Source organism: Triticum dicoccoides, chromosome 4A, assembly GCF_002162155.2.
Source record: "Triticum dicoccoides isolate Atlit2015 ecotype Zavitan chromosome 4A, WEW_v2.0, whole genome shotgun sequence".
Classification (NCBI taxonomy): Eukaryota; Viridiplantae; Streptophyta; class Magnoliopsida; order Poales; family Poaceae; genus Triticum; species Triticum dicoccoides.
The window spans coordinates 638,884,922-638,891,114 of NC_041386.1; positions in this window are offsets into that span (position 1 = coordinate 638,884,922).

Sequence of the window (6,193 nt, forward strand, 5' to 3'; positions counted from 1 at the left end):
GGGACTAGATGATGGATCTCGAGATCCAACCACCAGGCCGGCCATCTCTGACGAAGAAGATGACCACCACCATTGGCCAGCGAGACGACGCGAGATGAAGTAGGGCGCTGCCAGCGTGCGTCCTGGCCAGCACCACCGGCGCTCGGCCCGTCCTAGACCACGCCTCATGGCCGAGGGCAACGGCAAGCGCTGCCACGACGAGGACGCAGACCGGAAGTCCAGATCCGACCCACCCGTGCGCCGCCACGTGGCCACCACCAAGCGCCGTTTAGGGGCAACCCCGCCGCTGTGAGGGACGCTGCCCCACGGGCAGCAGGCGCCAGCCACCGGCGGAACATTGCCGCGCGCCACCGGCCGCCGCGAGATCTGCGCGAGAACGACGAGGACGCCCCGCCGCCACCTTCCCTGGGGACCACGCGGGCTTCGCCGGTGTCTCCTCCGGCGGCGGCGAAGTGGGGGAGGAGCGGGGAGGGGCGGCTGGCGGCGCGGTTAGGGTTTCCCCCGTGCGCCAGAGGCGACGCGTGGGGCACGTGCGGGCTTCGGGCCACGAGATTGGTAACTACCACATCCACACATCGTTGTCTTGCTGATGCCAAAGAACTGAGGTTTGTGCCCATACAATACTTCAAAGGGTGTGGATTTGAGGGTAGAAACGGTAGGAGGTGTTGTACCAAAATTCTGCCAACGAGAGCCACTCCATCCACCTCAATGGGCAATTATGCAGAAAAAAATAACGCAGATCGATCTCCATGCACTGGTTGATACGCTCTGTCATGCCATCCATTTGCAGATGCCGAGTTGGGGAGATGTTGAGAGTGGTATGGGGTCTACTTGCAGAGCTCCTGCCAAACTTTGTTGGTGAAGATTCAATCTCGATCTGAGGCGATGGCATCTAGAGGTCCATCGACTTTGAAGATCCATGTATGCCTTTGCCACTTGCATAGCCGAGAAGAGATGTCGAAGAGGAATGGAGTGATTATACCTCGTCAACTTGTCCACCACTACGAGAATCCAATTGTAGCCATGAGAGGTAGGTAGCGCCTCCACGAAATTCACCGTCACCATTTGACAAGCTTGCTCTGGCATGGGCAACGGCTGCAGCAGACTAGGATACTACACATGCTTCAGCTTGGCTTCTTTGCAGACAACACCTGCACTCACAAAGTCTTTTAGCATTTGCTTCAGTCGCGGTCACGCAAACAGCTGGATGACATGGTTGTAGGTCGCCTGCACCCAAGAGCTAGTGGCCGCCGATGGCTCAAGCATGAAGCTCCTGCAAAAGTTGTTGTTGCACGACACTGTTGTTGCCACAAATTCGTCCTTTGTATTGATGAATCAAACCTTCTTGCATAGTAAAAGGGGTTTGCAAGGAGCCCTAAACCACTGCAGTTGCGAGCAACCAAGTGTACTGTGTGTCTTTTTGGTATCATGTCGTGATAGCTTCCAACCATTTAGGCACACACACAGACAAGGTCACGGCGCATAGCTTCCCCTTTTGTTCATCGTGACGAGACAAGGCATCATCCACAAGTTTGGTGGCTCCTTTGTGATACTCAACAGTGTACTGAAATGCCTCCGTTTAAAAAAAATAGTGTAATGAAGGCCGAGTAATTTGGTGAGGGCCTTATGCTGCCACGGTATGGTGAAACATTGTTCAGCCAAGCATGCAAAGCTGCGGTGGTCTGTGTGAATAGTGAAGGCAGACAAATAGGATCGTGAGCGATCAGCTGCCATTAGTATTGTGCTGCATTCCTTCTCATATGTAGAGTTGGCTTGTAAATTGTAACCAACCTTTTTACTTGGTTGCCTGCTAGGACTTTATTAATGTATAAAGTTGAGTTCTTCTCGCGCCTCCGTTCTAGTGAAAAACAACTGATCGACAACACATATCTTGTTATGCCCCATGAACATCAACGGATTTGATCTCTTATAGTTCTGGCTCTTGTGCTCGTTCTAGCCGCAAAAATGCCCACGCACAAAACTGAGGGACGGTCGTTGTCGAATTAATCAACAGGCGAGCGATCCAACGAAACAAGGAGGAACAAGCTAGGTACGTGAACCGAAGTGCGTCGTTCATGTGCATCAGTGCATGTACGACGATGACAAGGTACCAGTTGACGAAGTGCGGGTGGCGGTGCGGGCAAGACAGCAAGGCCGCTGACGATGACGCACACCTCGTGCGCCGCCTACGCCTGCCCGACCACGTCTTCCGTTGATTGATCGATCCATGCGGTGAGCTACGGGGGGACAACTGCAATAGAAACAAGGCTTACAATGTAAAAATAGAAAAACAGTTCTGAGCCATCGGATTAGGGGTGGACGACACATATTCTGGGGGAGGGAACTCAGGCCAAATAAATGAATATTTTATGAAGACCCCCCTAGTGATAGCTATATATAAAGTGAGCTTTGCAATGATCACCTCAAGTAGCTCATCTCTCTCTCCAATCGTTCTGTCCAGCGACCATGCCACTAATGTCTTATAAAATCTTTATGCATATCAATTGCATGAAATTTATATATACCCCCTCCATTCCTAAATATAAGTTTTTGTAGAGATTTTACTATAGACTACATATGGAGCAAAGTAAGTGAATCTACACTCTAAAATGCAACTATATATATCCATATGTGGTCCATAGTGAAATCTTTACAAAGATTTATATTTAGGAATAGAGGAAGGGAAGGCAGGTCGAGAAAGAGGGAAGACGATTAGGACGTTCTCTCTCGCGTCCTTCTCGCGTCGCCTCCCCCGCGGGCGGCTCGGGAGGGCTCAGCCACCACCGCCTAGTAACCCTCCAACGCCCTTCTTCCCCTCCGCCGCTACCGATGGTCGGCGCCGGGCAAAGCCCGTGCATGCGACGGTGGCGGAGGAGGGTCTCTCCTCCCTCTCCCGGATCCGTTGCGGCGCGCGCGCCCAGATCCGCGGGGTGCGGCCCTCCCGTTCGTGTGGCGGATCCCAGAGGTGGCGGGCTCGCGACGATGCACGGGCGCCCAGATCCGCGGGGTGCGGCCCTGATACGTCTCCGTCGTATCTACTTTTCCAAACACTTTTGCCCTTGTTTTGGACTCTAACGTGCATGATTTGAATGAAACTAACCCGGACTGACGCTATTTTCAGCAGAATTGCCATGGTGTTTTTTTGTGCAGAAATAAAAGTTCTCGGAATGACCGGAAAATCAATGGAGAATTATTTTAGAATATATAAAAAATACTGGAAGAAAGATCCACATCAGGGGGCCTCCACCTGTCCACGAGGATGGGGGGCGCGCCCTACCCCCTGGGCGCGCCCCCTGCCTCGTGGGCCCCCTGATACTCCACCGACCTCAACCCTGAATCCATATATTCACTTTCGGGGAGAAAAAAACCAGAGAGAAGGATTCATCGCGTTTTACGTTACGGAGCCGCCGCCAAGCCCTAAACTCTCTCGGGAGGGCTGATCTGGAGTCCATTCGGGGCTCCGGAGAGGGGAATCCGTCGCCATCGTCATCATCAACCTTCCTCCATAACCAATTTCATGATGCTTGTGTGTGAGTAATTCCATCGTAGGCTTGCCGGACGGTGATGGGTTGGATGAGATTTATCATGTAATCGAGTTAGTTTTGTTAGGGTTTGATCCCTAGTATCCACTATGTTCTGAGATTGATGTTGCTATGACTTTGCTATACTTAATGTTTGTCACTAGGGCCCGAGTGCCATGATTTCAGATCTGAACCTATTATGTTTTCATCAATATATGAGAGTTCTTGATTCTATTTTGCAAGTCTATAGTCACCTACTATGCGTTATGATCCGGCAACCCCGAAGTGACAATAATCGTGACCACTCCCGGTGATGATTGTAGTTTGAGGAGTTCATGTATTCACTATGTGTTAATGCTTTGGTCCGGTACTCTATTAAAAGGAGGCCTTAATATCCCTTAGTTTCCAATAGGACCCGCTGCCATGGGAGGGTAGGACAAAAGATGCCATGCAAGTTCTTTTCCATAAGCACGTATGACTATACTCAGAATACATGCCTACATTACATTGATGAACTGGAGCTCGTTCTGTGTCACCCTAGGTTATGACTGTTACATGATATATCGCATCCGGCATAATTTTCCATCACCGATCCAATGCCTACGGGTTTTTTATATATTGTTCTTCGCTTATTTACTTTTCCGTTGGTACTGTTACAATCACTACAAAACCCAAAAATATTACTTTTGCTACCGTTACCTTTTGTCACCGTTACCACTACTATCATATTACTTTGCTACTAAATACCTTGCTGCAGATATTAAGTTTCCAGGTGTGGTTGAATTGACAACTCAGCTGCTAATACTTGAGAATATTCTTTGGCTCCCCTTGTGTCGAATCAATAAATTTGGGTTGAATAGTCTACCCTCGAAAACTGTTGCGATCCCCTATACTTGTGGGTTATCAAGAACATTTTCTGGCGCCGTTGCCGGGGAGCGTAGCTCTATTCTTTGAGTCACTTGGGATTTATATCTGCTTATCATTATGAAGAACTTGAAAGATCAAAGAACCAAGATTTTCCCTCAACTACGAGGGGAGGAAAGGAATTGCCATCTAGCTCTGCACTTGATTCACCTTCGGTTTTGAGTAAGCTTGCGACACCTAAACCTGCTTCTGCTATTAATTCTGATATGTCGCATGTTATTGATGATGCCACTTCTGCTATGCATGATACTTATGATGAAACTAATTCTATACTTGATACTATTGTGCCACTTGGTGAATTTCTTAATGAACAACTTGCTAGGGCTAGAGAGAATGAAATTATTGAAACTGATAATATTGATGAAAGTGATGATGAAGATTCTCCCCCTAGATATGAATTGCCTGTTGTGCCTGAGGGTTATGTTATTGATGAAGAAACTGCTAGAGACTTTCTTGCTTGCAATGATAGGAGTGATCTTAAGAAACTATTAGCTAAGCTGAAACAAAAATCTCTGAATGCTAGAATGAAATATGATCCTGCTTATGCTACTTCACCTATCTTTATTACTGATAAGGATTATGATTTCTCAGTTGATCCTGAGTTAATTACTTTGGTTGAATCTGATCCTTTCTATGGCTATGAATCTGAAACTGATGTGGCACATCTTACTAAATTAAATGATATAGCCACCCTGTTCACTAATAATGAGAAAACTCGCTACTATTATATACTTAAATTATTCTCGTTCTCATTAAAGGGTGATGCTAAGATATGGTTTAATTCTCTTGATCTTGGTTGTGTGAGTAGTCCCCAGGATATGATTTTCTACTTCTCTACAAAATATTTCCTCGCTCATAAGAAACAAGCTGCTTTAAGGGAGATATATAATTTTGTGCAAATTTAAGAAGAGAGTCTCCCACAAGCTTGGGAGAGGCTTCTCCAATTACTTAATGCTTTGCCTGATCATCCTCTCAAGAAAAATAAAATACTTGATATATTTTATAATGGACTAATCGATACTTCCAGAGATTACCTAGATAGTTGTGCTGGTTGTGTTTTCAGGGAAAGAACTATTGATCAAGCTGAATTGCTATTGAATAATATGTTGACTAATGAAAATAATTGGACACTTCCTGAACCAACTCCTAAGCCAACTCCGAAGAAAAGGGGTATTCTATTTCTCAGTCCTGAAGATATGCAAGAGGCAAAGAAATCTATGAAAGAAAATGTATTAAAGCTGAAGATGTTAAGAATTTACCTCCTATTGAAGAAATGCATGGTCTTAATTTGCCGCCTGTTGAAGAAACACATGGTCTCGATAACCCGACACAGGTAGTAAAGGTAAATTCTCTCTATAGATATGATAAAGCTGAAATCCCTCCTGCTAAGTTTGCTAGCCAATGTTTGGATGAATTTGATAACTTTATGCTTAAGCAAGAAGATTTTAATGCTTATGTTGGTAGACAATTGAAACATGTTGCTTACATGATTGAACACTTGAGTGATTATATGGCTAATTTTAAAAGTGGACTTAAACTTATTAGTAAACATGCTTCTATGGTTACCACTCAAGTAGAACAAGTACTTAAAGCTCAGAATGAATTGCTCAATGAATTGAATAGTAAAAATAACGACTTTGTTGTTAGAGTTGCAACTAGAGGAGGTAAAGTGACCCAGGAACCTTTGTATCCTCAGGGCCATCCTAGGAGAATTGAGCAAGATTCTCAGAAAACTAATATTGATGCAC